The following is a 10,814-nucleotide window of genomic DNA, read 5'->3' as shown; positions in this document are numbered from 1 at the left end:
GGGACTGTTTGGGGGCTTCACCTTTGGCGTCTGTCACGTTTGTGGAGGCAGCTTAAATTATCCTGCGTCCTGCGTGGGCACGGAAAAAACGAAGTCTGCAAGGCACCATGATAAAAAAGGGAAAGAAGAATGTAGAGGGAACTGACGCGGCCTGGTGTCGCTGGAAGGTCTGCCCTAGCCATTGCGAAGAAGCAGGGACGAGCATTTGGCTTGCTCCCTGACAGCTTTCCCAGCCCTCGCCGTTTCCTTCAACTCGGGGAAGACAGTGTCCCGGCGCCTCCCCTGAGTATCTCTGAGGCGCGGGCGGGCGCCCTCGCCCCTCCCCGCGAGCTGGGGCCTGCCTTGCGGGACGGGCGACGTGTTGCTGTGGCGGTAGCCATGGGGACCCGAGGCCGCCTGGTGCGCCACACGGGCACCTTGGCTCAGATTCACGTCACAACTGCAAAAATAACGCGGAAATGCTGAACTACAGCGCCTTGTTTTGGTGGAAGTTTTAGGGGACCCAGACTCTACAGTAACTGGAATATGCTTTTCAGTTTTAGCGCTAGAATAATTAAAATGAGGACTAGTTGTTTTCTGATGGACAAGTGATTCCTGATGTGACATTAAATATCTGGGTTTTAACTGAGTTAATGATAGGGATTGGACAATGATTTTTGGAAGAACCATTAACTGGCCTGTATACATCAACTCTGGAAGGCTTAATGAGAAACATCTATACTGGATTATCAAATTTATTTCTCCGTGTTGTTCTCAATAGCTGTTTAATTGTAAAAGGCAGAGCCATTCTCTTGAGAAGTACTGTTGAAGTCAGTGTTTTGACCTTCATGATATAAGAATTCAAACTTTGAAAAAGAAAAAAAAAACACCTTTGGGCTTCCCTGGTGGCGCAGTGGTTGAGAGACCGCCTAGCGGTGCAGGGAACGCTGGTTCGTGCCCCGGTCCGGGAAGATCCCACATGCCGCGGAGCGGCTGGGGCCGTGGGCCATGGCCGCTGAGCCTGTGCTCCGCAACGGGAGAGGCCTCAGCAGTGAGAGGCCCGCGTACCGCAAAAAAACAAAACAAAACAAAAAACCTTTGTACAATTTAATAAATGTATTCAACACAGAATTGACTTTTAAATGGTGTTACATTGACTACAGACAAGTTGGACAATTTAGTCTTCCAATTTGTACAAAGCCTGCACAAAGTGCTTAAGAAATGTGATAAAGCTAAGGACTTTTTGAAGCCTTTGGCAGTAATTGGATTTAACTTACCTTCAAAGCATCCCAAAACTTCATAAAATGTAAAATGAGCAATATCTCAAATGAGGATTTCGTAAGAAAAGAGTTTGGTGCGATTGGTCTGGAGATGTCAGCTCTGCTGAATTGTAAACTAGGCAAGTTATTACTAAATGCAAATTTCTTATCCCTAACATCTTTTCTACCTGTCATTTAGATGTGTTCAATTAATAGTAGATAATTTATGTGGAATTGCTTTAAAACAATAAAAGCGCTACATACATTTTTATAATTTTATTTAGAATTAATGATTCCATTGGCACTTTTGCCAGTGATTAAGCTGAGAGGATTGAGGCGCAGTGAGACACTATTTACGGGCCTTATAACAGGATTAAGGAAGTACTGCTTCTATGTATAGAAAAGATCTTTGGAGTTCTTAAGCTATTTTCAGTCTCCAAATCTTTGCAATTGTATAGGCATCATTTGAAGAATGGAAGTAAAAAAGATTACTAGCCTATATAAGTTGAATTTTGAAAAATATTTGTATCTAAGTATATTACACGTGTTCAAAAGCCCTGATACTCTTTCAGTTCAGTTTTCTAGACTTTTACAAAGAAAGATAGTCTTCAAGAACTTAATACATTCCTCAAGGGGAAAAAAAAGAAGGCTTAGAGCGATATGAGATAAACTCAAGAGTGTTCTAAGGTACCTATTAGGGTTTGGGAAAAGATATGTAAATGAATGTTAATGTACATTACCCGCCTATCCTATGAACTACTGAATGCCTTTGGCTAATGGATTGTGAACTAACATCCAAAGTTCCTCCCCATAAGTTCAAATAATGATAAATAATGTAATTTCCAGTACATCATAAAATGTAATTTTACAATCACTCACTTTTTTAAATGTATGCAATGGGATTAAATATAGTATTTTGATACCCATCATATATTTAAAAAAATGAACTAGCTCTTTGATAAAGTTTTACATTGCATTGCTATTATATTCCCTACAGCAGTGGCACTCAGTTAGGGAATATTGCCTCTCAGTGGGGTGGGGGGACATGTGGCAAGATCTGGAAACATTTTTGGTGTCATAACTAGGGAGTAGGGGCTATTGGCATCTAGTGGGGAGAGGCCAGGGATATTGCAAAACATCCTACATTGCACAAGGCAATTCCCAACAACAAAGAATTATCCAGCCCAAAATGTCAATAGTGCTGTACTATTGAGAAACTCTTAACCTACAAAATGCCACTGTTAGGTAGTAAGGTTTTATGTATGGAAGTTTTACTGGTTAATGTTTTCTGCAGCAAAAAAAGTGTGTATATTTACATTTATTGCGTATCTTGTGATCATAATGTTCTGAATGTTGTCAATTCAGAGAAATTTTTTATCATTACAACTGTTATTAGTATACAGCTGATCAAAGTATAAATGTCACAATTTTGAGTATTATAAAAAGTAATATTTTTTTGAAATATATTTCTTAGGAGATTGGGTTTTTTTATCATTTAGGTAAAGTTTTCATGGATGAGTATTATTTATTACTGTAATCTGACAGAGTTCAACGTACATTCTTTTTCTCTTTTTCAGTTTTAGAGATGTAAAGGCCAAAGCATCTTGTTCATTTAAGCTGAGAGGAGTAAAAAGAATGTTATAAAGTAATGTCATTCAATTCTTTATATTCCTTCAATGTTGTGTGCCAAAAATCATTACTGACAGTGATCTATCAGAATATTCTTAATGACATATCAATTAGGTTCTCCAGTTTAGTCTGGTTAAGAAGCAAAGCATTGGAATCTCGACTTGGAAAATGATTCCTTACTGAGTCATTAACTTTCTCATTATTGACTGTTTAGTCCCCTGGTAGTTATGTCCTGGGACAATGCATCATAGGATGCATAAGAGGTATTCCTTTTGTAAAGGCCAAAGGGGCAATTCTCTGTGTACATAAGTACCCCAAACAGTGTCTGATATAAGTGGTTGTTTATTAGTAGTTGTTGGATGGCTGGATAGATGAACAGTTGAAGCAATGAACACTTTAGGATTAAATATTATTGTAATAATCCAAACTAGAAATGACAGCTGATAGCAAGGAAGCTGGTAAGAACATTCTGGTTATATTCCGAAGACAGATGTAACAGAATTTACTCAAGGTTTGGATGTGAGAAAAGGAAAAGCATCAGCTATCACTGCATAGTTTTTGTCCCAAACTACTGGAAGAGTTACCATTTACTGAGATGGGGGAGATTGAGAGGAAAAGAATGAGGAAGATACAAGTAACATTTTCCATGTCCATTTACCTCAGTGCCACATTTGTGTTTCTAAACTTAATTTAGCTGTTGAAACCTGTAGCTACCTATCAAAATATGAATAATAATAATATGTATTACTTTCAGTCTAATTAAAAGACCTATGTCATTTTCCCACAAAATGATGGGGTCTTTTCCCTGTTTCCAACTCCAATACCTAAAATTCAAACACTTGACAATGTTAACTGTAACTCTTCTACTAAGTAATGTTAATTATCTCATTTATGTGTATTAGATGTACCATAAGAACAGGTTTTATAGTTAAAAGTTGTTCAGTGTTTCAATAGAATTTTAAGCACATTTTATTGTATTTTAAATCAATGACACTATACACAGGTGTTTTTAGGACAGGTTTAATATCAAACAGTTGGCTTCATTGGATGTAAAAAATAGACTTCTCAAACTAATAGACCTCAAAACCATGACTTTGTTTGAGATAACTGAATCATACAGTTTTCTGACTTGGTCAGAATAATTCAAATTAGCTCAACTGCAACTGCAATTTATAATTATTGATGTATATTAATTCAGATTAACATGTAGCGTTACATAAGAGTTTTCTACCTTGACCACGCTAATCCAGAGAGGCACATTTTCTCTTAGTAAATTTTTAGTACTTCTGGTTTTTTCCCAGCTTTTTTCAGCAAAGAAAGTAAGATATGCAAAGACAAGAAAAATTAACACCATTTCAATGAGAGATCACTTACACACCCAGTTGTCAAGAACTTTTGAAAAGTTAAACCAAAACTTATGTAAATTAGCGTTTTTATTATCTACTTTATGAGTTGGCCTACATACTGGAAGTGCCTCTTATTCAATTCCACCCAAGTACAAGATTCTGAGGGTTTGGGTTTTCAGAGTCCAGTGGAGAGACAGGTACATACATATTAACTTTATTACATGTTTGAGAAATATTGAGATATAAGTAAATATTAAAGGTTCATAAAGAAGAAATTCCTTATTTATGAATTTGTGCACTAGGATAATTTTGCTTCTTTTTCCCTTGACAGTCTCTTTTCCTCATAAGCCTCACATTTTATATCTCCTACCCCTCTGAATCTACTGGCTTATGCAACTGATGTTCCTGCCACCTCTGCTGGATGATGGCAGCTACAGCCCATTGCTCCTTTTAAGCAAGCATGCCAGAAAGCTGGGAGAACCACAACTGCCCTTTTCAGAGCAACAGAATCTTCTGGGTAGCTACCGCTCGGACTTCTTTCTAAGTAAGGATCCCTTCACGGAAACCACATGTGTAGGTAAAAGATCTGCCGTAGTCTTCAGCCTAATGGCTGTGCCCGTCATAAAGGTCAGCCACAGCTGAGGAAGGCCATTTATGTTTTGCACTTGGATATCAAATGTAGTGTGTATTTAGTATTCAGAATTATGTGGTTGATGTATATCAACGTTTTTGGTTTTTTCCTTATAAAAGGGTTTATAAACCCTGTAGGTAAATAATTAAGAATCCTATTTTGGGAGCCTAAAGATTCTGGTCACCGATTCCTGTGTGTGGGGTGTATGTGTATGGGAGGGCATTCCCCACATCAATAAGCAATTATCTGACACCGGCTGGATATCCTACAATTTGACTCAATTCTGACATTGTACGTCTAGAGAGAGCATCAGATTCCACAGGTTAAGGACTTAGTCCCACAAGACTGCTGTTTACTTCAGAAGAAATCTGTGAGCCCAGGTTGTTACCTGTGCTTCTGATAACCAGCTACAAATCAGAGGTTCCCTCGACCCCCTCTTTGGGTTACAGGTTAAGGGGTCCATCCTACAAGACTCCCCCTCCCACTTCAGAAGCCGGTCGTGTAAGTCCAGGTTATCACCTATGCTTCTTACCATATGCCCTCCTTGGGTTTGGTTAATTTGTGAGAGTGGCTCACAAAACTCAGAGAAACGTTTTACTCACCAGATTACTGGTTTATTATAAAAGGATATTACTCAGGAACAGCCACATAGAAGAGATGCATAGGGCAAGGTATGGGCAAAGGGCTCAGAGGTTCCATGCCCTCCCCAAGTGTGCCACTCTCCTGACTCTCTACATGTTCACCAACCCAGGAGTTCTCTGAATCCCATCCTTTTGGGGTTTTGTGGAGACTTCATTACATAGGCACAGTTGATTAAATTATTGGCCATAGGTGATTGATTCCACCTCCAGTCCCTTTCCTCTTGCCTCTCCCCTCATCACGGAGAGGGACTGAAAGTTCCAATCCTGTATTCTAATTGTTTCCCCTGGCAACCAGCTGCATCCTTAGGTGCTCTCCAAAAGTCACCTCATGAACAAAAGCCAGCTGTGGTGGAAGGGGGCTTGTTATGAATAACAAGACACCCACTTCACCTTGATGGCTCTGAAGTGATTTAAGGAACTGAGGACAAAAGACCAAATATTATAACAAAAGGTGCTCACATTGCTCTCTGCTCAAGAAATTACAAGGGTTTGGAACTATAGGCCAGGAACCAAAGGCAAATATGTATTTTTTTATTATAAATCACTATGTCACAGGAACTAACTGTAGAGATGTCTTATTATCCAGTAAAATCTAATTACAGAGTATGGCCAGTAGAACTGTGTTCACAATAGAGATATACTTGATTCACTGGTCTATCCAATTTGACATATCATCTACTACTTTTCTGTACTTCTTATGCTGCCTTATACTTTCTGTAGAAAGTAGAGGGGATGCAGAAACAAAGGAAAAGCAGTATAGCAAGAAAAGTAATGATAACCTAAACAATAGTTCAGTGAAAAAAAGGAGTCCTAGCTCCTCCTCAAGGGATATACATAACAAACTGATGCTTTTTCCCTTTTTTTCCTTTTTTTTTCCTTCCAGGAAATAGTAAAGCTCTGGTAATTTTTTGAGAAGTTGCTACTGAACTGAATTTGAGTCTGCTTGCCTGCCTTGTAGCAAAGCCAATCTACTGACACTAGATTGTGGTTAAGGAAACTACAGCATTTATTTTCAGGGGCCCAAGCAAGGAGAAATGGCAGCTCATGTTCAAAAGACCCAAACTCCCCAATGGCTCTCATGGAAGGGTTTTTAAAGGCAGCATTTGGGATGAGGGTTGCAGCTCAGGGATTTTCTTCTAATTGGTTGGTGGTGAGGTAACAGCATGACCTTTCAGGAATCTTAACCGTCAGCCTTCTGGTTCCAGCCAGTCTGGGGTCTATGTGCTCGTGGTCAGCATGTAGTCCACCTTCTTCCATCTGGGTAGGGGGTCTTAGTTTCTGCAGAACAACTGGAAGATATGCATCAGATCGTTATGTATCTCCCTGGAGAAGGAACTAGAACTCTTTTTTTTTCACTGAACTATTGTTTAGGCCAGGGGTCCCCAACCCCCAGGCGATACCTGTCCGCAGTCTGTTAGGACTGGGGCTGCACAGCAGGAGGTGAGCAGGGGGCAAGCAAGGGAAGCTTCATCTGCCACTCCCCATCGCTCGCATTACCTCCTGAACCATCCCCCCCATTGCTCACATTACTGCCTGAACCATCCCCCTACCCCGGTCCATGGAAAAATTGTCTTCCACAAAGCTGGTCGCTGGTGCCAGAAAGGTTGGGGACCACTGGTTTAGGTTATCATTACTTTTCTTACTTTACTGTTTTTCCTTTGTTTCTGTGTCCCCTAACTTCCCTAATTAGTAACTATTTGAGTCTGTTCTTTGGAACTCAGGGAAGGCCTAGGAGACTAAAGTCTTTTTCTGCAAACAAGAACCAGGAGACATGGAGGGGTTTTTGTACCTGGGAGGGTCCGGTAGGATCCTGCTCAGTTTCAAAGTCAGGGATTAAAATCTTAAATCACATCAAAGGGATTAGAAATATTACATATTCCTTTATTATAACTAAGCTTCCTTTAAGGTTTGCCTGATACTTAGAAAACAGGACTGAAATAATTGTATAAGTAAAACATGTGTAGTGATCTAATTAATGATAAAAAATTATTAGAACTTGTTGACAAAGTAAAAATAGCAACTTAGTGGATTAAACTGAAATGTAAAAATAATTTATATATTTATAAATGTTATATCATTCTAACATAAGGTAGTACCTAGTTGTAGCTATTAGTTTGCAGACTCAGTAGTAAATACAGTAATTGACGTTCTAGAATGTATTTTAAAAGAAGCTTTAAACTCTATATAAGGGCAGATTTTATTTTATTTTATTTTTGGCCACACTGCGTGGCTGGTGGGATCTTAGTTCCCCCGCCAGGGATCGAACCTGGGTCCTGGCAGTGAAAGTCTTAACCACTGGACCATCAGGGAATTCCCAAGGGCAGATTTTAATTCTTTTTTGGACTTGGTTTTGATTCCCAAGTCTTTAAGACACTAGTACTTAGTATGGAACTGTAGATAATGAAAGACAATTTAAAAAACAGTTAAGTAATCTTCAATATCAAGAGAGAAAAACGAGTTCAGTGTTAATGTCCTAAATACCAAAGCAATGACCAATAGTAAATAGTAAAAACTTTCCTATAAAAATCATTAAATTGTAACATGTATGTTTATTCATTTTTTGGAATGTTTGTTTCTACCAAAATGACTACCAGTGAATTACATTTTCTTTACATTGTTTCCTCTCTTAAAACTGGAAGTAATTTCAAAGGAAATTTCAGAGAAAATACTAAGAAAAAATTTATTTTAAAAATTACTTTCAAATTCCACAGATATTTTTAAAAGTCACAGCTCAATGTGCAGATTAATCCTCAGCAAGACTCTAGGTCAGCCTTCTACAGATCTCTGCAGTGCTTTCTATACATTATTATATCTCCTCAACATCATTATATCTTGCAAATTATAGAAAACTTGGCATCCTTAAACACCAAACTCCAATTCCCTAATTTAGTGTGACTGCTAATTTCTGTTTGGGTACCCTTTCATATGATGCAACCTGGAAACTCCAGAAATAAGCTTGGGCAAAATAGGGCTTACCTTCCTTATTCCCTTTTTAACAGGGTCATTGATCACTGTCCTGTGCTGACATTGCCCAGAGTCTGAAAACCATTGTTTCATATATTTTGTCCAATTTTCTGTTTGTTTTGGCAGGAGGATAAAATCTGGTCCCTCTTACTCCACCATAGCTGGAAACTAAACTTACTTCAGAGTGTTTCAAAAACTTTTTTGAAATTAAATTCCTTGAGAAGGCACAAACTTTCCAGTTTTATCCCTAAACTACTCATCACTAAATATAGTTTTAGAATGAACAGTTTCACACACATTTATGTCACCTGCTTGGTCTCTAAAGTTGGCTGAGTTTGCAACTGATTTTTGTGTCACCTTTCCAGTCAGCTTTCTCTTCTTAGAGTTTTCTTCTTTTACACCACTAGAATTCCTACAACTGTTCAAAGAAAAAGGACAAAAATAATATACAGGGCAATCTAGATCCAAACAGAAGAGGATACTTTTGCCAAAGAAGCCACAAAACGTAGAAACCTGATACCTAGGTACGTTTGATTTACAAAACAAAACTCTTAGCTGCTCTAAGATATTTACATTCAAGATTCTTGTGGTTTTCTCAGGAACAATAGATAGATGACTTGATTTACTTTACAGGCCCACTTTGTGGCTTTCTTAGAACAAAGAAACACTCTAAAGGTAAAGTTAACCTCTTAAAAGGCAGACATACTTATAACATTTAAATGGCATTTTTCTCAGTCTGTATTCATCAAGGATTCAAAAGCATCTTGTAGTCCAGTGTGTCACCTTTTTGCATAAATGTGGTGTAATAGAAAAATATTTGGTCTTTGTCCCCAGTTTCTCACACAAATCCAAAATTTCTGGAACTTCCTTAGTGGTAAGGCAGGCCCTTAGATGGCTTCTGGATGGGTTCTGGTCACCAGAAAGAGCAATCCATGATTAGAAGCTTGGAACTTTTGTTATCTGAAAACAGGTTCGCCTTTTAGTGAGTGCCAAAAGACACAAACAAGCCAAAGAGCGGGGTAAGGATTTATTACTTGCAGCAAGTAACGAGAACACCAGGGATCTTTCCCAAAGCATTCTTCCCCAAACAGCAAAACTGAGGAAGTTTTAAGCTAAGGGTACATTCATATTCATGAAGGGGCTTGGGCAGTATATGCATATTCATGAAGGGGCTTAAGCAGAGGAGAATTTAGCATTGAATTGAAGCAAAGGTCAACCAAGTACAAGCTTTAGTTGATTAAAGTCATGAGGGTCAGAAAAGGTCAACATCATCATTCCTTAGGTTCCACCAGTCTGAGGTCTCAGCGTGTAGTTACTATCCTCCACCTGGGTGTGGGCCTTAGTTCCTGTGGAACTCAAAGAAATGTATCAGAGTGTTCTGTATATCCCTTGAGGAGGAACTAGGACTCTTTTATAGCTGAACTATTGTTTCTTGACTGCTTTTCCTTTGTTCCTACATTGCCTCACTTCTCTTAAGATCATTAATTACTGAGACCTGTTCAAGGGCAAACATTGTGGCCAGGCTTGGATCACAAAAGGACTTAGGCCAAAAATGGTTTCTTTTATGTCTAAAAAGCCATGCCTGGTTCTCTTTCTCTGGGACCTCCTACCCTATCTGCTTACACTTTCAGCCCTACCCTCCAACCTCCAGGAAGGGAGAGGGGCTGGTGATTGAGTTTTTTACCAAGTATCAATAATTTAATCAATCATGCCTACTTAATGAAACCTCCTTTAAAAACCCTCATCAATGGAGTTTGGAGAGTTTTTCAGTTGGTAAGCTCATTGAGGTGCTGGGAGGGTAATGCATCCAGAAAAGGCATGAAAGCTTCACACAACTACCCCCATACCTTGCCCTACACACCTCTTCCATTTGACTGTTCCTGAATGATATCTTCTATAATAAACCAGTAGTCATAAGTAAATGCTTTCCTAAGTTCTGTGAGTTGTTCTAGTGAGTTACCAAACCTATTGAGAGGGTTGAGGGAACCCTTGAATGTTTAGTCTGCTGAGCAGAAATGTAAGTATTTTGGCACCCCATTTGTGGCCAGTGTCTCTAGTGGGGGCACTCTTGTGGAACTGAGACACTTGTGGATCCTGATGCTAACTCTGGGAGTTGGTGTCAGAATTGAATTGAATTGTTGGAAACCTAGTTGATACAGGAATTAGTTGATGTGAATAAACAGCAAGTATTTACTTTTACAGTGACAATTGTTATGGGCTGAATTGTGTTTCCCCAAAATTCATCTGTTGAAATCCTAATCCCCAGTATCTCAGAGTATAATCATAGTTGGAAATAAGGTCTCTAAAGAGGTAATTAAGTTAAAATGAGACCATTAGTGTGGGTCCTAATCCAATCTGACTGGTG

Source organism: Phocoena phocoena, chromosome 4, assembly GCF_963924675.1.
Source record: "Phocoena phocoena chromosome 4, mPhoPho1.1, whole genome shotgun sequence".
In the NCBI taxonomy this organism is placed as follows: domain Eukaryota; kingdom Metazoa; phylum Chordata; class Mammalia; order Artiodactyla; family Phocoenidae; genus Phocoena; species Phocoena phocoena.
Note: the sequence above shows the minus strand (reverse complement) of the source record.